Below are 27,542 nucleotides of genomic sequence, written 5' to 3' on the forward strand. Positions count from 1 at the left end.
GGCAGGGCGGGGGGCGCCTCCCGGCTGGAGCCCGCCGGGTGTTGGGGAAGGACCCGGGTGTGGGGGGCACCCATGACCCTCCGTCCCCGGGGTGGGTTGGGGGGGTGCTCGTCCGGGAAGTTTTCCGGGGTGTTGCAGGGCGCGGGGTTCCCCTGTCCCGGCCGCCCCGCCGCGATGCCCCCCGGCTCCCACGGGCTCCACCGCGCCGCTCCACGGGGAGTCGAGGGGGAGCCCCAGGCGGCCCTTCCTCCTCCGGTGTCCCCGCTCCCCGCGGCACACCGAGGGACCTCAACCCCATCTCCCCGCCTTTCAGAACCGTTCTTCCTCCCTGACCGTGTTTCTCGCCCATTTTAGGCTACCCGGTCTCATCCCCGAGGGTTTTAAGCGGGGTGCAGTGTGGGGGGAGGCAGTAGTGTTGGGGGGGTTGGTGTGCTGCCCGGCTTCAGGGTCCCTAAGTAATTCACGGCGTGTGAGGCCGGCTTAAGGGCTCACTCTCTGCAGTCCCTTGGGGCATGCTACTTGCTTGGAGGGGTCGGGCAGGATGGGGAGCATGGTGCCCAGGCCATGCATTGACCAAGGGTCTGCCAAGTCCTGGGGTGAGCTGTGACCCTGCAAAGACGCCTGGTCTGCTTCCAAACTCCCTGTGCTCCAGCACAGGCTCTGTGTCCAAGCTGCATTATTCAAGTTTAAGCTTTGAAAAGAAGGGAGGGGGAAAAAAAATAGAAAAGACAATAGAAAAATTGCTTCTTGCAATGGTCTTGGTGCCTTTAAAGCCTCGTTGGAGTTGAGTTGCAACCAGCACACGGTTTGTAGCATCGCAAGTGTTTTACCATCCTCAAACTCCAGTTCCATTTATTATTTGCAGGAACAAAAAGCCAAAATGAAATAAAGCAAAGCAAAGCGATGTGGCTTCCAGCAGGGGCTGGTGCGGGAGAGGCAGCCCCTGCCCGGCCCAACGGGAAGTTCCCGGGTCTGTGCCGCTCTGCCTGTGCGAAGGCAGGCGAGTACAGATGGGCAGCAAACCCACATCTGGAGTGGGAGAGGCTGTGCGGTGGCGGGGAGGACATGTTACATGGTATAGCGGGCCAGAATATCCTGTGCTAGTCCTCCTCCGCTCCTGGTGTGTGGGAACTGTTAGGAATTACATCTCGGCTGAGGTCGGTGTGCCTGGGAAGAGCGGTGAGGGTCTGCCGGAGTTGTGAATATTGTTTTACTTGAGCTTCAGCAATAATTTAGCTGATAAACAGGCTGTCTCCTTTCCTAAAATGTCCCCCAGGAGGGGGAAAACCAAGATTTCTCTTCCCCACCATGAATACTTCCATGTTCCCCCCAAATCTCTTTCACACCAGTTCAAAGCTGTGTCTATTTAAGCATCTTGGGAAATCTTGCAACTTTGTGAAGCCTTCTGTTTTGGGGAGAAATATTAATGACAGGCTGCAAGTCAATGTGTTCTTATTGCCTACTATGACTAACAATATTTATGATTGCTCATTTAAATATGTTATCAAGCCTCTTCCCTCCCCACCCCTCCATTATTCCTAATGATGTTGTTTTGAAGCAGGTGTTATCACCTGCACAGTTTTAATTGCTTTCAGCATAATGCCCCACCCCAATAATGGCTTAAAATGTGTTTTCCCCTCTGGGGCTGCAAATACAAGCAGATTAACTTTTCTTCTTGGAAAATTAAGGGTATTGCGGGTACCTGCAAGCACCGCCGCAAGCAGAGGATGAGCATTAGGTGCAGCCCTGCAAGCTGAGATTTTCCTTGTCACTAATTTTCCACTCCTTACCAACAAAGAAAGGTGCTTGCTGTAAGCCCAGGGCCATGGGGGATGATGCTGTGGGTCTCCCAGTCGTGTGTCTGCATGCAGCTGCTTGTTTTCAGGGTCACTGACCTAGAATTGGGGGAGTGTATGTAAAAACAACACCAAATAAAAGTCAATTCAGCCTAGAGATGAGAGGCAGGCGGCGGCCGGCTTGGTACGCACATTGTGTCCCATCACTCGCTGGGATGTTCAGCAGGGCTCTCCACAGCCCAAGTGTGAGCTGAGCCCATTGCTTATTCATATTTATTACTTTTATTTAGTGTGGTGGGACTGTAAAGTGGCCTTTTTCAGGCTGTAATCTTCCAGGGATCGTGCCCTGGTGCTAAAACAGCATAATCACATTGCTGGCAAGTCTTTGTTGCCACCAGCTGCCCTGGAGAGCAGTGACAGCGCTTGGGCTCACATGGCTGGTGAATCCTGCACCAATCCCAGGGGATTTGGGGCTTTTGCTGGCTTCTGCCTCTCTCCTGGGTGGTTTTTATCTTTCCACCAGTGAGACTGGCTGCCCCTGAGGAAATGGGATAGGAGGGCTCTCATTTGAGCTGTGCTGTGGAGACGCACAGCGTTGCTGGCTTGGCAAGGCAGGTTTGCGGTGCTCTAATCTAGTTGATAAACTTTGTTGTTAATGGGGTGTCGGGAGGAGGTGCTGGAGCTGCTCCTTCATCCACAGCTCCTTCACCTGTCCCAGGAAGGGCAATTCATGTCCCTTGGGTGCAGCTGGAGCTCCTGGGGCACTGATCTCCATCCATGTCCAGGCACATTGTGTGACCATGGTAGCCGAAGCCAGGGTGTGGGGTTAGGGGCAGGGTGATGGTTGATGTGCTAAGTGCCCAAAAAAGATGCTGCTGAGGTGATTTGTTGGGCTTTTGTACTGTGCCTCCATTCAGAGCATCCTCTGCTCGGGCCAGGGAGGTTTCTCCCTTGCTGTCAGGCACAGAGATGGGGGGACCTGTGCTGCTCTCCTGCTCCTTATCTCCCTTAGGGCTGGAAAGAGGTCATGAAGTTTATCCTGATGGAGGTCTTTGAGTGAAAACCATTCTGGGCACTGTGAGGACCCAGTAGGGATAAGCCTGGTTTCCCACCCACATTTCCCAAAGGCTCTGGGATGAAAGGCTTTACCCTGGGCAAGGACAGCCTGGGTCAAAAGAGAAGGAGCAGGGACATGGGTGGGACGTGTTTAATGGTCACAGCACGGGACCCATGGGCTGGGAAGGGCTGCGGTGACAGGCAGGGTGTCATGGTGTGCGTGCTGGCGAGGCACTGAGAGGAGAAGAAGGCATCTCTGGGGGGAAAAATGAGGTGGCAAGCTGGTTACTTGACTTTCACTTACAAAATAAAAGCACCGCGAAAGCTGGGAGGACGAAATGAAAGGCTGTAGCAGGGTCTGTGCCAAGCTGCTGCTCTGATCAGAGACAAGAAACGAGGCTATTTCTTGAGAGCTGAGGAGTGATTGAAGAGCGGGGATGGAGAAAGTGGGGAGGATGCTACTGCTTGGCGTTAAGAGCTCGGAACAGGAAAATAACAGTGTAACTGAAACGGCTTGTGATATCTATTGTAGTACTGAAATCTGCCTCTTCCCCCGCGCTGTGTCTGCCTGCAGAGCGCTGCTGCCTGGAGCAACGGGGGGGCTGCAGAGCGCTGATGAAAGGTGCTGTGCTGGGGAAGATACCCCCACATTCATTGAAATCCCTTTTTTTTTCCCTCCTGGTTCAGAGGGTGATGGGCAGTGAGTACCCTGGCTGGGGAGGGAGGTTTGGGCAGCAGTGGGAAGAGTGCTCCCATCTTGCCTGGCTGCTCTGCTACATGGTCCCCGGGATTTGGGTTTTGGAAATGGTTTAAGGAGAGGAATGAATCTCTATCTGGTCACGGCAACCAGCCCTTGCTTTGGTCTGCATTAAAACCCAGAGGGGTCTCTAGCAGCCACCTTGCACGGCTCCAATCGCTTCCCATTAGGAAGAGGTGGATGATCAAAGACTCCATCCTCAGGAGCTGGTGAGTGCCTTCAGCTCTATCTAGAAGTCATGAAGCCGCTCCTTCAGGGCCTCAAGCCAAGGCATAGCTGAGGTGTGTGCCAGGCTGGCTCATGGAATGCTTGACCTCAGTGCAACATGGAAGGCAGAGCCAAGGGGGCTGGTCAGCCTGAGCCCCCTGAGCTCACCCCGATCCAGCTCTCCTGGAGGGGCATGTCCTTATGTCCCATTGCACCGGAGCAAGGAGCCTGCATGGTGGGGACAAGGACTGACCCTGCTGAGCTGTGCTTGGCTCCCCAAGCCTGGTGGTTCTTCCCAAAGTGCTTCCTCCCATGGGGATGCCTGATGTGTGGGCAGTGGGTGAGCAGAACCCTGTCACCTTGGTGGGTGCTGGGGGTCCTCACCCCTTCTGGGCTGTGGGGAGAGCTGGGAGCTGCATGTGCTGCTGTTTAAAGGGTTTAACTGTAGCACAGACTTAAAAAAGTATATTTTTCATTATCAGAAGGGTGTGTTTTGAGGGAAGAGTGCACACGGTGTCCTTTAAACTTTGGTACATTTGTTCCAACCTCACTTTTGAGTTTAACAAAGCAAAAAGCTGCAATGTGAGAGGTTGGACCTGAAATGGATCTTTCTTTGATTTAAAAGCCCCACAGAGGAGTCAGAATCTGTTTGGTTCACCTGTGTCTGATCCATACCAGGGCTCCTGAACTTGTCTCTCTCCTGTGATCCGGTTCACTGGCCACTGCCTCCAGGACAGATGGAAATGTTCTCTGTGTTCTTCTTCCCTGGCTCCTGGAGGGGAAAATGAGGAACATGACTTGCCTGGCTTATGCCAGACTGGAGGGGCTCCCTCAGCCCTTTGGTCTCCCTGCTTGGGATGGAGCATCCTGCTGCTCCCCGGGGCAGGTAATAGCACATCCCTGCACTCACACCAGCTCCCATGCGAGCATCTTGGAGACAAACAGGACCCACCACCTTGTAGCAAGGGCTGTACGAGGGTGCAGTGGCTATTTCCATCCTCACAGAGGACAAATAACTGCAAAACCTCTTCCCTGCAGTTCAGGAGCTCAGTGGGAACAGCGGGTGCTATTCATCTTCAGAGCTGGGTACAGCAGCCAGCATCTCTCTTGTTGCTGCCTCCCCAGCAAGCCAGGAGCCACTTGATCCTCATCTAGGTAACACACCACATGTCACCAGGGATCTCTGGATCCATCCATTGCCTGGCCGTGCCGGCAACCAGGCACTTCCTTTGCTCCCCGAGTGTGTGTGTGTGTTTTTTAAGGAGATTCTTCTGCGAATTCCCTCTTCCAGGCTGTTGTGTCACATCTGGAAGTTTGTGTAGGAGTTTATCCAAGTGCTTGGAGTACAGCGCAGCTTTTTCTCATTTAAAAATCATAGGCTGGCATTTTGAAGCGGGCTGAAGGGTGGGGGGGGAAGCAAAGAGGGGGGGGAGAGGGGATCTGTCTGCCAAAAAGGAGACTGGAGCAGAGGAATCGTAATGACTTCCAGAAGTTTTCTTTCTTTTCTTCCTTTCTTGCTTTCCCTCCCTCTCTCCCGGCACGCAGACAAAAGGCTCGGCCTCATGCAGTTCATGGTTATGTCATCCCGGCGCGGGGAGCCCCGGCCGGGAGGGGTGGCCCCGTCCTGCCTGGGGACCCTGCTCTGCTCGGGGACAGCTCTGCCTCGGCTCCTTGTAGGAAATCCGGAACAAGGGCTCCCATCTGGGGCTGTCTCCAGGGATCAGCTTCTCATGTGGAGCCTGGGAGGGGATTGCAGTCTCTTTGCAGCCCCTCATGCCCGGGACTGGGGAGGGGGGTAATGTAGGATGGGGCTGGACCACCCCAGCCGCTGCTCATCCATGGGCCTGATGTGTGTCCCAGCCTATCTATGCAGACTCGCTGCTCTCAACCCGACCATCTTTTGTGCTCTCTTCCCCCATTCAGTAGCACTGGGTGTTTTGAGCTGGTCTGGAAATGCCCGGGATTTTATGATGCATAGAAAATTTTCTGCTTTCTTCTCCCCCTGTATCCCCTGCAGATATTTTGGCGTCGTGCTGAAAAAAGCTTCTTTCCCATTTTTACTTTAAACTCTGTTTCACTCTCTTTTTTTTCCGTGCAGAAAAGACCAAGTGTTTGATTGCCCCAAGTTCCCTGCCTAGGTCTCGGCTCTCCTTTTTCTACTGTTTTACTGGAAGCTGGGAGCAAAACCTTTGGCCAAAATGAACCTCCCCGATGGCTGTTTCATTTGGATCATGAAATCATTTTCCCTTGGAAGAGGAGCCCCAAGGAGCCTTTTGCCCCCGGTGGCTTTGCTGGCTGCTGCAGATGGGCAGCGGGGCCGTCCATGGGGAACCGGGGATGGAGCATCCGGAGTCAGGTTGGGAGGGCTTTGAAGCTTCGCTGTGGTTTGGAGGGGGTTGGATTTCCTAGTTAATTAGGAGCCGAAGTGTTTCTGGGTTTGTTACGAGGCCAGATCGTGGTTTTCCCTTCCCCGGCGCCTTGGCTCTCTGCTGAGCGACCTAGATGTGAAATACTCTCTTTGGTTGGTGATGCATGCGGAGGCTTCCCCCAACCTGGGTTTGTTTGGCTTTGGCTTTCACCAGCCTTGGCCTCTCACCCAGGAATCTGGGCTGGCGTGAAGAAATAGCAAGGAAAAGAGAGGAAATTCTCATGGTTTTATATAACAGAGTGAGTAACGACTGATCGTGCTTTGGGATGCTCTCACATCTGCTTCCTACCAAAGCCCCAGCAAAAGATACTTCAAGCAGATGGAAAAAAAGCACATTTTTCAGCCTGAATATTTGCTGAGAGGAACTTTGAGGCTGGAATTAGATGATCTTAAGCTCCTTTCCAACCTGAATTATTCTATCTCCCTGATGGCTGCCATGGTGCTGGTTACTGCCTGACGGGAAGCAGGCTCTTGGGGTGCCAGGACCAGCATGGTGTGTCCAAGGTGCAGCACGGCTGGGCAGGTCCCACGTGAGCTCCCAGCCAGGGACACGCTCACATGTACGTGGGACAGGGACGTGCCCGTGACTCAACCCTCAGAAGTTCACCGGTTAGTCACAAGTGAATGGAAATTGTCTATTGGTTTGGCTCCTGTGCCTGAAACGTCGTTCTGGTTGGGATTTTTAACATGTTTCCTAGGTGGGACTGGCGGCTTTTTGGTGGTTTGTGGGGTTTTTTTCTCTTTAATTTTTTAATTCTTTTTGTCACTTGTATCCTCCCATCTTTCTCTCTTCCCTCTACCGAGATGTGAAACCCAGGGGCTAGGGCAGGAGGGGGCTGAGAATGGGAACGAAATGCTAAAGCAGGTGATGGGCGAGAGTGGGAGCTTGGCACAGATGAGCTTATAAAGAAAAAGGGATTTATTTACTGTAATCCACAGGCTAGCCCCACACTTACAGGGTTTCTGGTGCAAAGCATCCTTATATTTATCTCTAATTTGGGTCTTTTCCAAGAGATTTCCCCCACTGCATCCACTGAACCAGCCTCGGGATGCTCCAGGGCTGAAGGCAAACCCACAGCCGGCGGTGATGGAGCTGGGCGAGGGGATGCGTGGGGATTCACCCACCTTGGCAGCCCAACTGCCCTGGGGAGCGGGGGTTTATGCCTTCAGGATTTCCTGTGATTCATAACTTAATCAGGTCAGGTTTAGCACTCGCTCCTCCTACTGCTTTACTGACCCAAGGCAGAGCCCTCCCCTGCCCAGATGGCGACCAGGACTTGTTAATGATTTGTTAATTCAATTAGCAAGTGCTCGTTTAACCCATGGTGAGGCTGCAGCTCCCTTCTGCAGGGCAGGGCTCGCCCCCATGCCTGCGGCTCCCTCTGCCAAAACATTTATTTGGTGTTAAGCTGCCAGCCACGCTATGCAAATATAGATGTTAATCATGAATAAGGTTCATTTTTAGCTCTGGGTTGAGACTAGACTTGGGAAGAACCCGGCTCCAAGGGGGTGGTGGGAGCACTGCCTTGGTGGGGTGCACAGCCCCCAGGGCTGGGTTGGCTGCATCCTATGGGAGGGGAGCAAATGTCTTGGCTCCTGCTCAGCCCCGGGGTCTGTAGGAATAAAATGTTCCTTCTGCTGTGGATTGAATGAGGCTTTCAAGTGCATTTGATGGGCTGCACTTTAAACCAGCCTCCTCCGCATCTGCGTTAGCTGCTAATAGCATGAAGCTCGGATCTGGGCTGGCGGTCCCCGTGCCTGTGTTAGATGAAGAGTATCTCTGATTGTGAACCATCATGTCTAGATAGCCTGGCTGGAGTAATTGTACCTTAACGGTAGAAAATAGGAACCCCAGTGAGAATGATAAATAACAGGGCCCTGATGCTCCGTAGAATTAAAGTTTATTTGGGCAGATAGGGAGGAGAGGAATTAAATTAATATCTGACTTGTAACTGCTACCGTGTGTGGTTATTGACTTATCTTGCTTTGGAGGACCATAAATATGTCTCGGGGTATGCCCCTGAGACCATAATCTGCTCGGGGTCGCAGTGCAGATCTGTCTCTGATGCTCCTTCAGAGACTCAGTCTGACTTCTGGGGTCAAAAACCCAAATTCCTCTGACAAAGGATCCAGCCACGTGCGGATGGGAATGTGTTTGCGTTTTAGTGTGAGCATATGGCATAAATCTTGAAGGCCTTTGCCTTGTATAAATCACTTTATTGTTTGTAATTGCCTGACCAGCTCGGTGCTGGAGGGCACAGAGCCTGATTTGACTTGGAGGAGAGGTGCAGGTGAAGCTCCTTGGTTCTGGAGTTGGGATGGATCGCAACTGGAGCCTCATATTCTTGTCTGGTCACTTTTTATCTTGTACCTGGGATTTTTGTCCCCCTTAGGCAGCTGTTTGGGAATTGAGGATGACTTGCTGAGATAAACTGGGGGGTTGGGTGTGTGTCTCAATGTGCCTCTCAATAGCTCTGGACAAGGAGTTTGGGTATACATGAGCCTGGGGAGAGGAATGACATCTTCCCTTTTAGCCCTTAATGCCATTTGGGTGCTCTGGTCTGAATGACTCAGTGGATGTACCCCTGCAATGCTGGCCATGGGGCTGGCATTGGGTGTCCCATGGCTCAAGGTGCCCTGTGCCTGGGCAGGTGGGCTTCTCAGTGTCCTGGACCTGTTGTACCCACATGTCTATGTGTGCACGTGGGGTCAGCAGCTTGGGAAGCTCATGGTTTGGTGACGGTGTGGGCCAGGCTGTCGTGGTCCCCTCCTGAGGCTGGATCCAGTGCTAGCACATCCCTGGGTGGCTGAGTCATGGCAGTCTGTCCTCCTTCTAGCTAAGGCACGTGTTTCTTTCCCACCTCTTGGGATCTGTTTCGTGTAGGGTGTAACTCGCTGCTTACGTGACTCCCCTTATGGCAGCGCGTGTTGACCCCATTCTTTGTCACAGCCCATGTTAGCAGGGAAGTCCCCAGGCCAGATGAACAGTGCTCCAAGTCCTCTCCATTGCCCCTTGCTCATTGCTCCAGGCCCTGGTGCATGCTTTCCCTGGGCTAGGCATTGCTATGGGAGGGTATTTGTTAGGATGCTTCTATTGTACCCTGCCAGCCCATCCCTTAGGATGGAACATGTCCTGTCGCCTCCTGCAGTCCTTTCCCTGGGCTCTGCCTCTCCCCTCCAAACACCAACACACAGCTCCCATGGGAGCAATTCCCCTGCTGTGGGCAAATTGAAGCCTCTTCTTCTTCAGGAGCTGCTCCTGACAGCAGCACAGGGGAATCCTGTCCTTTACCAGGCTGGAAAACAGCAGAGGAGCCCAAGGCCAGTGCATGGTACCCGCAGCGAGGGTGGCGATGCTTCTTCCTTCGTAAATGGGCTCTGGATGTTCAAATCTCGCAGCTGGGTTTTGGGCTTGGCTTTCTGCTGGGTTTTGTTTTCTCTTTGCTCATAGCCCCATGAAACTGGGTTGTCTGCTGTGGGAGCACAAAGGATTGGGCAAGTGGTGGTCAAGCTGCAAATGTGGTAGTGAACTGGGGGACAAAAGGAGGCACCAAAAGCGCTTTGCTGTGCTTTCCTCTCCCAAATCCTCCCCTTTCATTTGCCAAACACCTTGATGTTGCCACCCCTATGTTTTTTTACTATTGCCTGGGTTTTGCATCGGGGGCAGGATGGAGGTTGGGGGGTGTGTGTGTGCGCGCGCGATGAAGCTATTCGAGGAGTTGTGATCTCTGCATTTCATTTTGCAGTTCAGCTGGAAAGATCTCGTTTCCATATACACCCACACACAGGCACAGCAAGAGAAAGCAGGCGAGGGAGCTGCTCAAGGGGGATGGGGCGGCGCGGGCGCTCGGGAGCCTTTCCCTCATTCGGAGTGTTCCACAGCCTTTATCCGAGTGCAGGAGATGGTGGCCTCTGCCTCGACCCTGTACCTCAAAGGCCGTGCAGGTGCTTGGTTGCACCCATGGGTGCTTGTCTGCTTTAGTTCAGAGCAGAGGAGGAGTGGGAACAGCCTAGAAGAGCGAAGAGCCCTTGCCTTCTGAGAGCGCCTGATTGACTCCAGGGCAGTTGTAATGTTGCACACAGTGCGTGTGTATGTACACATGTACCCATCGTGTGTATGTACCCAGAGCCCAGGGCATGGCAGCGTGGTGGTGAGACCGGCTTTTGCAATAGAAGAAGAGCAAAGGCACAGAAAGGAGTCACAAAACCCCTCTCCCAGTAACCCTCAAACCAAAGTCATCTTATTTCCAAAGATGAGCTTGGTGCTAGAGTGGTTCTTTTAGCCTGTAACTCACCCATCTGCACTGTATCCCTCCAGTGCCTTCTTTACCAGTTGGGTCCTGGCTCCAGCTCTTGCTTCCTGGTGGAGCTGATGGTGGTGTGGATGCAGGTGACAGGGATGGGGTTAGCAGAAAGCAAATGAATCTTCATCCTGGCAGGCATCTGGGTGTGCAGCAACAGGTAAACATGAGGGGCTGGCTGAGAAGCTGAGCAGGGACTCGGTGGTGGTGGAAGGTTTTGAAGAGACACCTCAGCCTGTCTGCAAGCCAACAGCAGCATGCCAGGGGGCTTGCAGGGGTCTGGGTCCTTTCCCTGACTTTGAGGCTGTGGAGCAGCTTAGGGTGCTGGGGTGTGTGGAGGGAGCTACCCCTCTTTCAGGGTGCTGGTACAGGTGCCCATGTCCCCCCAGCTCCCCTCTGGGCCCCTTGGGTGGATGCTGGTGGCACGTCTCTCGCCTCGGCCCCCGCACACCGATCCTGCTGCCATCCCTTCGGGGTCAGCGCGTGATTTTTTCCATCGCTCCGAAGAGGCTGAGCTCATAGAACAATATTCCTTGGGCCAACACCGCTCCTTTTTGAAGTTCCTTGTTTTGGTATTCCTCAAACTCTGTATCCTCAGGCACGAAACACAACACCCCTTGGCACCGGAGGCTTTTCCCCAATGCTGTGGCTTTGGTTATCCCCGGCATCCCGCTGCCTGGTGAAACCAGTGCCCCATCCCTGTGCCACTGGTGGGTTCCATTCCTTCCCAAACTTGCCACAAGTCTTAAATGGTGGTAAAACAGGATCCTCGGGTCACCTCGGCACACCGCAGTGTGCTGCCGGGGCTGGCAGGGGGAAGGCAGCCACCAAAGCATGCTCCCAGCAGTGTTTGTCTTAGCCAGGGGCCACGGCCGGAGCCGAGTCTCTGCCAAGCAGTGAAAATGCCAGAGCAGTGAGTTTATCCCACGGTGTTTGATTTGTGGTCACAGTGGAAGTCGGGGCAGGAGTAAACGTGGAGGGTGCAGCAGAAAAGAGCAATATTGAGACAGTCACAAAACCATCTCGTGGTGTGAGAAGTGGGGATTTTCTCCTTATTTTCTTTGTGTTTTTCCTTCCCCCCGCTGCTGGGAGCTGAAGTTTATGGGAGAAATAGCGGCGGTCCCGGGAAATATTTTGCCTTGCTTGTATTGTTGAATTTTATTTTCCTTTTCTGGCAGGGGATGAAGGAAATGGGAACACAAACAGCTTGGCTGGTGGGTTATTGGTCCAGAAATCAGCCTGGCCAGCAAGCGGCTGCTTTGGTGGGGAGAGAAAATACTTGAAAGCGGATGGGGTTTTCATTGCTTTCGTTCTTTTCTCTTTCCGTCTCCTCTCCTGGCCAGCACTTAGGATGCAACTAAACGAGGGGTGAACACAACTGAAGGCAGAGACTGTTAAGGCAAGGATGTGCATTGATGCTCCTGGTCCTCCTGTGTGTTCTCACTGATTAAAATCTTAAAGTCTTCCTTTTTTGATAAGATTTGGGGTTTCTCTTGGGAGCTGGAGAGTCTCTATGGCAACAGCTAAAGGCAACTTTTATCCCTAACCCTTGTTTTTCTTGCAGAGGGGGAAGAGGATGGGTGTACGATGCTGGGGCACCAATAACTATTTGACCCCCCCTTAATATTGGGAGTACTGAGCAATGGGAGAGGTCTGGGACTGGTTAAATTGAGATACAAAACTGCTTTGTGCCTATGAGGCCAAGGGGCTGGATGAGCTCAACCCTGCTGGGCCCCTCTCCCTTCAAGCCAATAAAGGTGTCTTTTGACTGTGGCAGAGCACATGGTCACATCCATCCCAGTGTCCATCCTTGCATCCATCCCTGCATCCATCCCACCCCACAGCTGGGGGTTCCCTGCTGGTGTTTGTTGCATCCAGAGGAGTTTGGAGCTGTTCTCAGAGCGTGATTGCGGCAGCATTTTAAGGCGCAATTAAAACCTTACCCTTTCAGGAGAAGTCTTGCAGCATGCAATAGAGAGGAAACCAGCTGGGCTAGATGGAAGCAGAATAGGTTTGGGGAGGTTTTTTTGACTCCTATACTGTAGGTCTTTCTAGAAAGATACTATACAATTTAATAGCATGTTATATTCGTATACGTTATATTAAATCCTCCTATAGTATTGTGTAGGAGGAATCTAATTTTCCACTACAGGATAATATACCTTTCCATAGGTTTCCAGTTGTGGGGTTTTTTTTTTTAGTCCAGTGGAGTTAAATGAAAAATTATATCCTTCCTAGAAAATCTAACAAAAATGATGAGAAAATAATACCTTTATTTTATTTAATAAAGTGTGTAAGTATTTTCCATAGCGTTTATGTGGCTGTGTAAGAACCTACTTAGAGCTTGTTGGGGAAGTGGGTTGTGATCGGATAGAGATGGGTTCAGACATGGTCCTGGCCAGGCAGTGTGGGAGCTCTGCAGTGGGGCCTGGGTCTTTTAAAGTGGGGGGAAATAGAACTAAATAAAAGCCAGGCCTTCTGTTTCCCCTCCTGGAATGCAATTGGAGAGAGGATAGTGTAGTGAGTTCAGGGCTGTGATCTGAGCCATGGTGTGAAGCTGCAATTGGGAGCTGCCGGGGGCTGGATCCTGTGCTGGGTGCTGGTGGCTCAGTTGTCTGAGGGGCTGGAGAAAGGAGCAAGGAGCCCTCTGTGCTTGGAAAAATGGGATTTGGCAATAGCAGGCAGGGGCTATACTGTGCTGTGGGGCTCTTTGCAGCAGGCTGAGGAAGGGAGGAGGAGAGAGGGAAGAGCTGAAAACCTGGCCATGGAGATGTCAAATGCCCGTATGCGCAGGTGGGGGCCTGGGTGCTAATGTTATTGTAGGTGGGAAAATGTGGGGCTGGGTTCCCTCTTTATCTTAACTTGGAGGTGTCCATGACTGTGACTTTGGGGACCTGTGTGGTGAATGGCTGGGTCCTCACCGGGCTCCAAGAGAGAGGCACTGAGGAAGCTGGTGGCCCCCAGTCCTTCGAGGTCCCCAGAGGACAAGTGCCTTTTAATAGCCATGGCAACTAATAAGCCCTGCGTGGTGACATCCCTGCCGTCTCCGTGGTAACGGACCGAACATCACATAGCAACATGTGCCTCACGTACCCATGGAAACGGGCCGGGTAGCTTTTTAGCATCGCCGCGTTAAATCTCCGCTCCAGGGAGTGTTGGGGGGGGGTTATCCTGAGGTGAACCCACCGCTGCAGGGTGGAGGGACTGGGGGGAGACCAGAGGGGCTGCAGGACCACAGGGGCTTTGTGAGAATTGGGCTCATAAAGTGACCTAGGGGTGCAGCGCCACGGGGTGTTCCAGGCTGATGAAGATGGGGAAGGTGCATAGTGCTTATATGTTTTATTTCCCTCATGAGGGCAGTACGTTTTGGGGAGGGGGAATAATTTGGGTTAATCATCCAATGGGCTTTTGGTTGCTGAAGGAGGGGAAAAATGAGAGGTGCTCGGGGCTGGAAGCTACCTCGCCGCAAGCAAAATGTTTTTGCAGTAGGGTATTTGCAGGCACTCACAGGCTGGTTTTCCTTGCTGTGTCTGGGGTCACCTCATCTTCAGTCTCCCAAGCTGGGGTTTTCCAAGCAGCCAAAATGTGGTGTAGAGGCTGGGAATGTCACTCCTTGATGGGCAGCATCCAGTAGGACGTGCACTGGCTCTCCACACAGCCCCTGTCATGGCTTGCTCAGCATTTCATTAACTACTCAGAGCTGTTCCAGGTTAATTGGGATTTGTTGCTGTCAGGTATGAGGGGTCTGCTGGGGTTCCACCAGGTGAGGCCATAAGAGCTCAGAACAGCCCTGGCTTTTGTAACACGCTGTGGACGTCAAGTTGCACACACATGCTGGGCGCAGCCTTTGTGCTGGATCACTTCAGCAAATGCAACCATTCCCTGAATTTATCCCATAACAGGCTGAAAATTTTAGGAATTCATTTGGTTGGAGCTGTTGAAGCGTTTCTTGCAAATGCACTTCAGCCCTTCTTCCCGTGTTGTTGCAGACCTGCCATTAAAAACACATTGCATGGATGCTGAGGAGTATCTCTGGGTTTCTGTAAATAAATGCGCTTGCTTTGGGAAGGTTTACAAGTTTTGGGGTTCTTATATTTGATTTTTTAAAGGCTGTGAACTGAGATGGTGAATATGTATTTGTGAACTTTCAGGGCAACCTTTTCCCTCTGTCTTATTCTCCTCCTTGCTTGTGCTTGGTCTGTGCCAAGCTGGGAGACACAGGTAACATGTTCAGCAGCATCCAACTCACGTTGTCTTTCTGGAGGACTTAATCTCTGACTTTGCTCAGGTGCTTGTTGGGTAGCAGTGGAGCTTTGAAATGGTCTAGGCTTTCTGGAGTTTTATCTGTGGCTTATCTGTTAGATAAATGCTGGCCAAGAGCAAGGCTGGTGATGTGGGAGAGGTGGTTTGGGGTCGTGTGTCCATCCTGGTCAGGCATGAAATCAGTGCAGTGATGGACATTAAAACTGTGAAAAATCCCTGTGCCAGAGCTCTAATGGCTGTCGGGGCTGGCAGTAAAGAACCACCTTTGCAGTTCTTGTGATGTGCCTGTTTTCGCCTGCCCATTGGGGTGCTTGGGCTCCTGGGGCAGCAGCTGCTGCCTTCCCTCCTTCCTGGCTCCATCCTCATGGGAAATTCCTCCCTTCATCCCAAAATCTCACTGCACATTTCACCCTGTGCTCCGTGAAAGGTGGCTTGAAGTGCAATTGGTCCAGAGTTCTTTGCTGCCGCTCCTCTGCTGCTTGTGTTGGACATTTAATGGTTTAGAGTTCAGGGGAAAATAGTCGGATATCCACAATAAATGGTCAAAGGAAGGAGTGTTTCGGTGTTGAGGTAATGCACCATTGGCCTGAGCCACCTGGGCTGCTGGTGGCTCTCAAGACTGTGTTTTCCAGCTCATCTTTTAAAGCAGGACAGAGAATGGTTCCATGTGAAAAATCAGTGTGCTGAGATGGGCTACGCATGGATCTTGGGGCATGCCAGTGCACACTTTCCCTGCTGCTGCTCTACTTAGCTGGCAATTTTGGGTGCAAACTGGGGAAGCTCCATTATCTTTGAGGTGTTTCATGCTCCTTTTCCAGGTTCTGCTGGAACTGGCCAGGGTGGCTGGTGAGGGAAAGCACAATTGATTTCGTGTGTCTCCATTTCCACGGGCTTTGCACCCTGGATACCTTCTGTAGACAACTTGCTGTGCCCCAGACAGAGAAAACTGTCTCCTTGTCACAGCCACCTCCTTGATGTCCTTCCCCAGCACCACATGTCCATAGGCAGAGAGTTAACCTGCAATTTTGGGTGGCTTCCTTGGGTGCTCCGGCCTCTGTTGGGGAGCTTGTTCCTCCTGCGTTGAGTTGGTGCCAGAGCCGAGGTCCCCATGGGTGCCTGCAGCACCCTCTCCCCTTCTTTAGTTTGGAGACCTGGGAAAAGCTTTCTTAGGGTTTATTTTACATGCTGGGCAGAGCTGGGGACCACAGCCTGCCTCTCCCTCTCTGACTTAATGAAGTCAGCTTTCATTTTCCAACATGGTTTTGGCACCAGGCTGAAGATCCCAGGCTCTAAATAATAAAATAATAAATAGGGAATTGGGGTAAAATCTCCAACTATAGGGCTTCTTACCCTTACAAGTGTGTGGTGCTTCTGGGGTGGCAATTTGCCCCAGGCCATGGCTTTTAGTAGGGAACTCTGTGCCAGCATCAGGCAGAAGTTGTCTCCTCTGGTCCCTGGTGTTGGCATGGGCTCATCCCACCGTGTGTGGCAGGTTCAGTGATAACGGCATCCGTGCCGGCCTCCAAGGAGGGCTGTAGCCAGCTCAGTGAGGTTTAATTAAATCTGAAATCCCGGCTGTTTTCTCCTGGGCTTTGGCTTGGGATGCCACGGGTAGGAAATCATTGGAAGGAAATAATGAGAATTAGAGCAACTTCAAGGGTTGTTGCGTTCCCGGCTATTGGGGCACTGGAGGCTGAGAGGGCTATGGTGGGACATAGCTGCGCTCCTCCTTTGGGATGTGCATGGCATAGATGGGATAAGTGCTGGGGAGAGGTTGTGCTATTGTTCCAGCTGAGCATCATTTGAACCTGGAGCTTGGAGCTGGCAGTGCCATCTCCGAATCCCTGTTAATGATTGAGCTTGGCAGCAAACATCCCCTGCAGTAGGTGTCTTTTTTCCCCCCTTTCCTTTAGAGGCATCCTTATTAAGGCAGCGAAGATCCTGACTATAAATTAGATACAAATGTACAGTTAACGCTGAGTCTCCCCAAGGCCGGTGGAGGTATTCTGGTATTTAGACTAGCAGAGCCAAGGGAAAGGATCCAGCAAAGGGGGGGAAAAAAGGGAAAATGGCTCTAATTGAGGTCGGTATTTGAACAGTGAAGACCAATTAATGCTCCTGAATCAATAGCTCTGCGCGACTGAACTAATACAGCCCCGGCAAGGATTCGTGTGCATGCAGTGCCTGGGATGCTTTTGCTAAGACCCCTTCTGGGATGAACTGCTGCCATGGTGGAGATCTCGGTGTGGGCAGAGATTTTGGTGTTTGTAGCCCTGAAGGGATGCTGTGGGCTGAAGCTGGAGGCTGGTTGGCGAGGGCACGGTGGGCAGCTCCTTCTGCCTTCAGCCTGTGACGATCCGCTTATCCCCCCAAGCTGTGGTCCCTACCCACTACATTCCCATCACCTGATTCTTCAGGCGGAATTGGATTAAACTGGGGTGGGTGCTGAGGTGGGATGCTGCCGATGTGTTTCCGCCCTGGATCCTCATCAGGGTGTACTGGAGCTGCAGGCATCACCCCGCTTGCCTTTCGACCGTTCAAGCCTTGCCGGAGCGGTGGCTTAGCACATGTCCAGCATTCCCAGGCTCCCATTCTGATTCTCCTTTATTGCTCTTCCAAGAAAACTCGTGTTTGCGTGGGGAGAGGAGATTATCACGTTAGTGTTAAATGCCCTGGGGGAGGGTAGGGAGGGCCGGCTGCGTTGTTTGTGCCTGGTCTATCTTCCAAGGACAGCCAGCCCGAGCAGCGTCATGTGCTGGTGTGATGTGGCACCCATGGGTGCAGACATGCCAGGCACTGCAGTGTGCAGGCAGCTGATGCCATCCTGGGGAGTCTGCATTCCCAATAGACACGAGAGAGCACAGTGGGGAGGAGGGAAAAAACCCCTTGTTGTTATTATTCCGTGGATTTTATACGCTGAACTGATGCATGTGGCAGATGAGATGCTTTGCCTCCAGGCGTACAGGAAAAGTGACGCGAGGCAGCATCTTCTTGGCAATCCTGTCTATGTCTTATTCATGAGATAAAATTTTCCTGGGGTGGGGAAGCAGTGGAGGGGCTGTGGTTAGTGTACCTGTGCATGGGGTCACACTCTCCCTTCACCATGGCTGGTGCTGCCCACAGAGCTGGGTGAGGCTGCAACTCACCCCAACCCTGCTGCTTTTCATGCCCATCCTTTCAGAAGAAGGGAGAAAGTCGCTGTTATTTCCACTGTCTCACTCTGTTTTTCCAGGTTAGGAATCCAGGACGCTCCCAGGTTTGCCGGAGGAAGGTGGGGGAAAGGCTGTAAAACCTGGCTGTGCTCGGGAGATTATTTATGGCTGGGTTTGGTGCCACATTCCATACCTTTCGCTGCCTCATTCCCACCTCCCACGGCCCCGTGCTGCAGCTGGGCTGGAGGAGGAGGAAGGGGAAGACGCTGTTTGCAGTTCCCAAGGGGCCTGATCCTGCCCTGCTCAGGTTGTGCGGTGTCGTGGTTTAAGCGTGTCAGGTCTCTGCAGGGATTTATGCTGTCCTTCCCATCACATCTCACCTTGCCCAACCAGAGCAGCGCAGGAGATTGGTGTCCCCATGCAAGCTCCCTGTGGGGTGACAGAGATCCTGGGCACCCCCCCCAGCTCTTCCAACTGTTGCTGCTGAAGGTGCGTGGGCACATGGGGTGGATGAGCTTCATCATCGGGGATGCTCGCAACTGGTGCTGATGTATGTGGCTATGAAATACTTCATCGCTGTTAAATAGTGGATATAAAAAAGTGGAAAATAGCCTAGCCAGGAGTGTCAGTGGGAGCTTCCTCCACCTTCACCACCAGCAGTGTCCTGTGACTAGCACAAGGGTGAGGATGCTGCAGGTTGCAAGGCTGTTGGGTACCAGGATAGCGGGATGGTACCCTGTAGCATTCCCTGTACCACTCCAGGTGCAGCAGCACAGGCAGGTGCTGGTGCTGGAGGGATGTCAAGGCTCAAGTGTGGTTTGTGCTCCAGCTGCCTGCCTGGGAGTCCAGCACCGCTCCCGGGGGTACCCGCGGTCTGTGTTTCATCCCCTGTCCTTGGGCTGTTGTTTTCCTTCAAGCTGATAGAGACACTCAGTGAACCCAGCACCAACGCAGCAAGTTGAGAAACAGCACAAACAGCATCTTCCTTTTGCCTGCAGCCTCATCCCGAGCTGCGGATGAGGAGCATGATTTATGTTTTCATGCTCTTCTAGCGATTTCTGGTGTGTTCTCACGACTCCAGCTGCCGGGACAGCCGGGGGAGCAGCTGGCTGGGCGAGCTGGCAGCGCCAGGCGCTCCGTGCTCCTCCCGCCTGGCCCACGCCTGCCCGGATAAGAGCTTGGGATAACACGGAGCTCACAGGCTTGGGGGTGTGGAGGGAGGTTTAGCAAACTGGCATCTTCTAAAATTACCGAGGCTGCTTTCTCCGATCGAGGAATTGCTCGCATGGTGCCGTGGTAGAGTGCTGTGCGTCGCGCTTCCACAGCATCTCCTTGCTGCTGGAGAGGTTTTTGGCTCAGCATCCTCCGCAGATGGAGGGGCACTGGTGATGGGTCGATGCTGGGTGGGCTGTGGGGACCTGACACATGTATGTTTATGGAGAGTTAATGCTGTCACTTTACATTGTGTCCCCGCTTGCTGTCAGAAAGATGCTGCAACTGCTGCCTGCACCCATCCTGCAACCTGGGTGGGAGGCTGTGGCCAAACCCCAGTGGCTGCATCCATGGAGAATCCTTGGTTGATGAAGAAATTGTTGTGTAATCTCTTCTCTCCTCTCTGGTTTACAGCCACTTGCATCTCTGCCCTCTAATTAAGCTGGCACACGGTTCCCCCTGGGTTTGCTTTCCAAGGAGGGCTGCTGTGCAGAAAACGGGGCTGGGGCTGCTGCACTTCACCTCACCTGCCCCAGTTTTGAGTGCTGTTTTAGCGCTGTGGCAGTGGTAGAGCTGGGGATGGGGACAGGGCAGCACCTCGTACATGTACTCTGCGGTTAGGGATGCAGCAGAGCATCCTGAGCATCGCCACTGCCTTGGGTGGGTGCGGGATGAGGCTGCTGCTGCTCTGGCATCGCCAGCTGTGGAAATATGCAGAGTTGCTGAGTGTTGCTGCCTGGAAGGAGGAAAAAGCTGGAATATTTTGTCTTGGAGAGAGGAGAGAGCCAGGAAGAGAGGTCAGGGAGGGATCGCAGTGTGCCGGCAGCAGCCAGAGGGGATTGTTCCTCTCTGCAGTGACCCCGAAGGCCGGGCACACCTCTCTAACATGCTCTGTTGGCACCCGGGAATGCTGCAGGGAAACCCAAGAGACTTTGGCTTTGCTAGAAGTGAAATGAGAGAGTAGAGGGGCCCATTAGCAGGGGGGGTCCGGCCCTGCTTCCCCGCTCGCGGCTGGGGGAACAAAAGAGGAACCCGTGGTGACATTTGAGCATTGCACAACTTGGCACAATTGGCAGTGCGTTGGCTTTCTCATGCTGTTCCCTCCATGCATGCCCTTCTTCTTCCCTGGCCCCTTCCCTCTTCCTCCCTGGGGGAGCATCTGGCGCTGGGAGCTGCTCCCGGATGCTGGCCCCAGGGAGGACATGCCCTACGCACCCTTTTCCCTACGCACCCCTTTCCCGACCCAGGATGGGAAGATGCGCAATGGGAACCCCCGACCGGGAGGCTGATGGTCCCACTTTGCCTCCATGCAGGTCCCAGGGGCATGGAGGAGTGGTGCTGAGTCCCACAGGATGCTTGTTACTGCTCGGAGGACCTCCCTGGGGTGGTCCCTTTGGGGCTGAGGCAGCCCTGTGATGCTGTTCCTATGGGGCGGGCATTGGGTGGCTCTGTGTCTCCCATCCTGCTACTGTGGCCCTCCCAAGGGCCCTGCAGCTTAGTGGGGGGAGCAGATTTGGGGGGGCTGACCCTGCTGGCTTGTCCCTCTCTGTCATCCCTCAGGCAGATCCCACTGGAATGCCTCCCTGTGTGCAAGCAGCATTTGAGGTGGATATCTCAAGGGATCCTTCTTTGCACTGGCAGCTCATGTGGGCTTGGGATCACAGGGGGCTCAGAAAATCCCAGAGTATGCCCTGCCTCAGTTTTCCCATCAGTAGTGTGGGAATTGCAGGGGAAAGTGTCATCCTCAACCGATAATGTCAAATGGATGTTAGGAACTGGCAGCTCTGCCTTTTCTCCCACTGTTCACGACCTTCCTCTTGCTCACGGAGACAATTTTTGTCTTTTACTTCTTAAAATACCTATATACACGTCTATAAACGCTCTATCTTGGCAGTGGCTGTTCCTCAGCACCTACTGTTTCCCCAGATGGATGGGATTTGATAACGTAACAGCTTCCCCTGTCCCCAGAGCCTCGTAAACCAGGGTGTCGTTCATGGCACCATGCAGCAGTGTGCCTGCCTGCCCCTTGTTCTCACCCACCAAGCATCTCCATCGCCAGACCCTGTTGGCAGTGGGATGGGCTCCTCTGCGGTTGCCTTCCCCTGGTCCCCACTTTGGATTTGCTATGGGCTGGGGCTCTTTGTGGTTGTTTGAAGATGCTGTCAGAGCTGGATGTACCTCAGTCCTGGTGCATCCCCTTTTTGTTGTGTCCCTGAGCATGGAGCTGCCACTTTGTGTTTGGATTTGAATGTCTTGCTGGTTTCTAATAATAACCATGGGGTGGGCTCACGGGCTGTACAGCCAACCAGTCAAGGGCACTGCCCTGTTCTAGTAGTGGCAGGGCAGAGGTGTTGTGTGTGCTTCGCACCCTCGCTGGGTGCTTCTCAGCTTGTCCCCACACCTCCCAGCTCTGCCTTCTGCATGGCTTTGGGACCCTCTTCCTGCCAGCAGCCATGGTCATGTTTTCCTTTGCTGCTGTAGAGGAGGGTATGGGATATTGCTGTCTCCTTCCTCTTCCTCTCCATCACTGCTGGGGTGAAAGGCTCATGGGGATGCTGGCCCCCAGCAGGGGCAGCTCCTGCCCTTTGCCCCGTGCTGCTCTGTTCCCAGCATGGCCCCATAGAGGGAAAACCCAGCCCGGGGATGGCTGTGAGGTTTTATTACCCTGAGAATGAATCCCAGGGACAGCCCTGCCTCTCGGGGGAGCAGGGTCACGTCACTGCCCAGGAAACTGCTCCATGGGAGCGACAGATAGTTAAAAAGGGAAAGAAACTTGACGGGGCTGGAGCAGGGCTGGGAGCAGGGCACGGGAAGGCATCCTGGCTGTGGGTGCACTCCCTGCATCACTCATGACATGCTTGAGGTTTCCCTTGCACAGTTTAGGTGTGGGACCATGGTGCTACGTCGCCTGTGGAGCACAGTGATCCTGCTCGTGTGGCACAGGGTTTTGGGCTTTATTATTTGTTCCCATGAAGGTTGGGTCTGCTTTGAGGGACCCCAAAAAGCAAGGCTTTTGGGGTCTGGAGGACACCCAGTGTCTATGGAAGCATCACTTACAGGGATGGCCCCGATTTTTGGGGACCAGATCCAGGCAGGGGGACAACAGCTGTGGCCCTGTGTGGGGACACCGAGGTGGCAGAAGAGAGGCAGGGTGCTCTGCCCATACTGGCCAGTCCCTGCTCTGATGCGGCTCTGCCTGTGACCCAAATGAGCCATGCCCTCGGCTGTCACCCATCATGAGAATGCATGTGTGGCCCCTGGCACTCATCACGTCTCCTGCCATGATATCCTCAGCCTGCATTGTTCCTCCACTCCCTTGCCAGGGTGAAAACTGCTGATGCCTCACTGGGGTCCCTGGCTCTCATCAGGATCCATTCACATTGGGCTGCATGCTCAGCTCCTCACGGGGATGGAGACCCATGCGACTAATTCACCCTGAACAATCCATCTCACTAATTTATTAGCTGGACGGACGTCACAACATTCCTTCCTCGCACTGCCCACCAGCAGATCCCAACCTTCCTAAACTGGAGAGCATTCCTTCCCCTGCCGCTTCCGCTGGTGAGCTCTGCCTCGCTCTGTTTATTTGCAAATAGCCCATTTGCGTGTGTTGTTTGGATCGCTCTGATTGCGCCTGCCTTTGATTTGGGCACGTAGCTCGCTCTGGGGGCTGCTGACCCCCGCTGGGGTGAGATGCAGCTCTGAGAACCAGGGCTTTGCCACGAGCAGCTGTAGGGGTTTGAATTCAGGATTTGTTTTCTGCAGCCGATCCCTGATTTTTCTCACTGCTGCTGTTCCCGCAGCCTGGAGGATCCCGTGGGAAGCGAGGGGAGAGCAGGCAGTGGGGACAGAGCGCACTGGCTGGGCTGTTCAGCTCTCCCTGCTGGTTTTGGTAGTGGTTGTGTCTCACTTATTCCTGGTCCCATGGGATGGGGCAGGTGATGCCGGCATGGCCGGAGCTGCTCTTCTCCAGAGTGAACTCTCTGTAAACCTGCTGCTTAGTCCAACTTTGCTGTGTTGAGGTGCAAACTGTCTCAGGCTCTCCATGCCTTTTCCAGGACTTGGGTTCAGGTTCATCCTTTCCATTGCCTGAGGGATAGATTTGATCATGAGCCTTCCAGAGCAAGACCAAGGCCAGCTGGGGCCCTGTTCTGCTCAGTCTCGCTTGGGTACAAAGGTTGTGCAGCACAGGGGGTCTGGAACCATCCCATAAGATGTCTCAGGCTGCATTGCAGGGCAGAGTCCCCATTGCAGGTCTGAGTGCGGTGGGAGCTGCAGACTGGCCGGAGGTCCAGCAGATGCAATAACCCAAGAGGATGCTGCATCCCAATCCTCAGGCTAGGGTCCATCCTTAAAAATACTTACTGAAAGCACAGGTTTCTGTAGAGGTGAGCAACCTTCTCTGTTTTGTGGGAAGCACAAGCTGTCCTATCCCCTCCAAAGGCATATCCAGGCCAGGGAGCACGGAAGGGAAAGCTGCCAGAGCACAAGATGGGAGTGAAGCAGGAAGCTGCTTGCCAATCCCTGGCATGGGGCGCTCTCACCTTGTCCCAGGACCAGCTAATGAACCTTTGAGATTTGGCCTCCTCCTCTCTTCCAGTTTGTTCCCATTCAGCTTTTATAGCCAGTAAATTGGAGGTGTTCAGGGCTGGTTGATCTGAGAGCTGTGCTGGTGGAGGAAGGGCTGGAGGAGAATGGAATGGGATGGGATAGATGGGATGGGAGGTAGTTGTTCAACAGCACCTTTTCTGAGCCAAATCTTCCCATTGCAAGAAAGGGTCTGGAGGCAGTGGAGGTTTTTCCCTCTGCTGGGATGGTGCTGGGAGATGTGTCTCTTTTGGCTTGGTGATGGGATCCTGCCTCCCTTATCATCTCCAAGGCAGCTCTTGGCTTTGGTCATCACCTGTGTGCAGGAAGGGATGCAGTGCAGAGCCTTTGTCTCTCTCTGCCTCGGTTTTAGGGCAGGTGCCTTCCCTTGCTGACCAGGCAGTGGATCCCGGTGCTGCCGTGCTGGGCTCTGGTGGGTGAGTGGCAGCAGCTCTAATTATGCCTGAATTCCACTGAACCACAAGTGAAATCCGCAGAAATACAGAAAGTAAACAGCTCAGGGCCCAAATTCCTGGCTCTTTGGGGAACCTTCCACTAGGAAAAGGCTGTGAGCTGCTAACAAACAGTCTGCTTCTCCCCCAGCCTGCTTGTGTGGGGACCCCCTGGACCGGGCGGGATGCAACCACAGTGCTGTGGGGACAGTGCCGGGAACCCTGTGGAGCTTGGCTGGCTTCATGCCTCGGAGAAGCTGGGATAAAAGCTCTTCTTGGGGTTCTTTATTCCTCTGCTGCTCACATCCACCAAACAGAGGGGTTTTAATCTCTTTCTTGCAGACCGTGAGAACAGTTGTCCAGGATGCTGCAGTGACCTTTGCTGCACAGATAGGGGATAGGAAAATGACACTGGGAGCTGGGATCCCTGCCCTGAGGCTCTGCTTGCCCCGACTTCGGGTACTGGAGGGTGCAGAGGCGGTGGCAAAGGGCTGAGCAGCCCTTACCCATCCCTCCTGGGCGCTGGCAGGGGCTGTTGCACGCATGCTGTAGGTCCTGGGGAAGATGCTGTCCCCTTAGTGTGTCCCCTGGCATGGCTTTGACTGTCTCTGGGCGTGAGCATCTCTCATGCTTACCCCGTCACGTCTGCTCACCAGCCTGGTGTGAACCCCTGGGTTTTCCTCAGTGCCATGCTGACCCTCAGCAGCTCTGCTTGGGGCTGTGACAGTGACACGGAGCTCCACAGACATCTGGAGCCCTGCTGCCCTGTCTGTGTGTTGGCTTTGTCCCTGGCAGCTGGGCTGTTGGCAGCCTGGGACCTGAAATGGTGGTAAATCTGGGTGAGGAGGACCAAGATGCACACATAAATGCGCCGGGATATTTTGGGGATGCTCCCCATGGGAGAAGCCCAGCTTTCCCGGGAAACATCCCCCTGCTGGACCCACTCTCCCACCCACATGTGGCTGATTCCCAGCAATCCCTTCCCCTCTAGCTAGGGACAGTCCCGGTGCCTCCTGACCTCAAAGCCCCACGGGGCAGCTCTGGTTCCCTCAGCCTCTGCCTGCGGGTCAGGCCTTTCTCTGGCTCTCCTCCAAGGTTTCAGAGCAGCTCTCAGAGAAGTAAAACCATAAAGTTTGCCCCAGCTGGAGCAGAACCCACAGTGGCTGGCTTGGGAGGCGAGTGCTGGACCCGATGGGTATTTATAATGCAGCAATGAGGTTAAAAATAACAGAAATTTAAGCTCCGGAAGCTTTTTTTCAGAGGATAAAAAGCTTTTGCTTTGGTGTTCGGGTGCCAGGGCTAGTGCTGGCCATCCTCCATCCCTGACGTCCCTGTGCTGTGTCCCTCAGGGCTCTGCGGGTCCTTTCCTCCTGATGTGTTGGGTCCTGTTTTGTGGCCGTAGGGGTCATCCTTGTTCCCAGAGGGAGCAGGGATGCTGTGGGAAACCCTGAAAACTGTGTAGTGCCCATTGGGTGCTGCAGGGGCGAGCGGAGAGAAGCAGAGTGGGCTCCAGCACCCAGAGCCCCTTCAAAGCCACCTGGGGGGGTTCTGCAGTGTGCCTGGCTCCCCTCACTCCCTGGGACAGAGGTTGCAGGATGGGAGGAGGATGCTCCCAGTGTCCAGCTTTTGGGAGCTGGTCTCTGCTGAGTGTGTTCCTGGCACAGCAGCTTTGCACGAGGAGAGCCAAAGGGGCTGGTTTGCCATACAAAAGCCCAGAGCTGTTTGGTGACACAGCATCCCCTGTGACCTCCTCTTGCAGCTGAGACACAAACCTCCACAAACCCCTGCGCAGGCACGTTTTGTGCCGTCGATGTCTTATTTTGGTTTGGCTCAAACCTCTTCCCTGTTGACACAGCGGCAGCTCTGCTCGAGCTGCTGGGCCTGAGCAGGGGTGACCTTTCCTGTGTTTGCTGTCTGGGCTCAGGATCCAGCCGTGCTTCAGGCTGTGGCAATGCAGCCCCCAGTGAAGCTGGTGGGTGATGGCAGAGATGTTTCCCTGCTTGGAACTGGCACTCAATGGGTCCAAAGCCACCTTTCCCTTCTCATTTCTGTCCTCCTGGCTTTTAGCTCCTCTCCTCAGACCCAATTGAGTCTTGTCTCCCTGATGCAGAACGGTGCTGGGGGCTGCGCTACTCCTGCACTCACTCCTTGGAGCTGGGACAGGATGGAAGTAGTGCGTCTCCATCCCAGGGACCCAGCAGGGGGTATGTTTCCCAGTGGAGGGCTAAAGGGAAAGGGCTGATCTATCCCATCTCATCTAGTTCATCCCATCTAGATCATCCCATATTATCTATTTGCATAGCTGCTGGCAATATAACCCCCTTATCTCAGGAAAAATATCCCCTCTTTAGGAGACAACTTCAAGGGTTAACCTCATGGTTGCATCCTGGGGCGTCTGTCCCCAGCCCTGGACCGAGGGGAGGTGTGGGGCACCCAGTTATGTGTCCTGCCTTCCTGGGTGGAGGAGAGCATCCTCCTGCCTGGCTGGGACCCGCCATGTGTCACTCTGCCTGGTACAAGTTTTGGGGGCTGGAGCTGGCAGGTACATGGTGCTTTGGCATCATCTGTAGCCGAGCAAAGCGAGGTACAGATGGGAACTGGAGATGAGCTGGAGGCCCCGCCTGTGGCAGTGGTTCCTGTGGGATTCATGTGGATTTGCCTGTCTGGTTCTAGGTAGCAAAAGCGATGTGTTAAATCCTTTGGGGGCTGTGCCAGAGCATCCCCGGCCCCTCTCTTCCCACTAAGCCCAAGCAGCACATGAGCCCAAACTTTGGCATTTATTGTCCCCTATGAAGCGAACTGACTAATGTTACTTTTTGGCTAAGTCTTACCGAGAAGTCCTCGAGGGCAAAATGTAACGGGGTCACAGGAGGGTTTAATTCGGAACGTTGTCCTTCAAGGGAAGGAAAAGTCAGACAAGAAGTTTTAAACATCTTTACAAAAATATCCACATGTGCTCAGTGCAAAACTCACCGTCTTTACCTAATTTAGAAAATGACTTTATATGGAGAAAGATTTAACGCTGCTCCATGGAGGGGAAGAATAATGAATACGTCTGTACCAAATCGCGCTGTCAGCCAAAGATCTCCAAGTGCTTTCGAAAGGGTTGGACAGAAGTAATTGTTCTTCTCTTTCCCTGGTTTTAGAAACTGAGGCATGGGATGAGAAAGCCAGAAAAGTGCAACTTTCCCAGCTAATTTTAGCCATTTGAAGTCCAGATCTAAGCACCTAAATAAATGACCTGATTTTAATAGACTGCTGGTCAGGTCTCTAGGGTAGAACCTGGAACAAATCTGCCTTCATAGGTCTGCAAAGGTGGCCTAGGTCTGGA

The 27,542-nt window shown here is 53.5% G+C and overlaps 1 protein-coding gene across 16 annotated transcripts in view; it reads left to right on the top strand.

The window, feature by feature from the left end:
* The window catches only part of CACNA1G (calcium voltage-gated channel subunit alpha1 G), a 143,512-nt gene that overhangs the window by 730 nt on the left and 115,240 nt on the right, over positions 1 to 27,542 (top strand). The gene's annotated exons all lie outside the window — the stretch shown is intronic.

This window comes from Strigops habroptila, chromosome 14 (genome assembly GCF_004027225.2).
Source record: "Strigops habroptila isolate Jane chromosome 14, bStrHab1.2.pri, whole genome shotgun sequence".
NCBI classification, from domain to species: Eukaryota; Metazoa; Chordata; class Aves; order Psittaciformes; family Psittacidae; genus Strigops; species Strigops habroptila.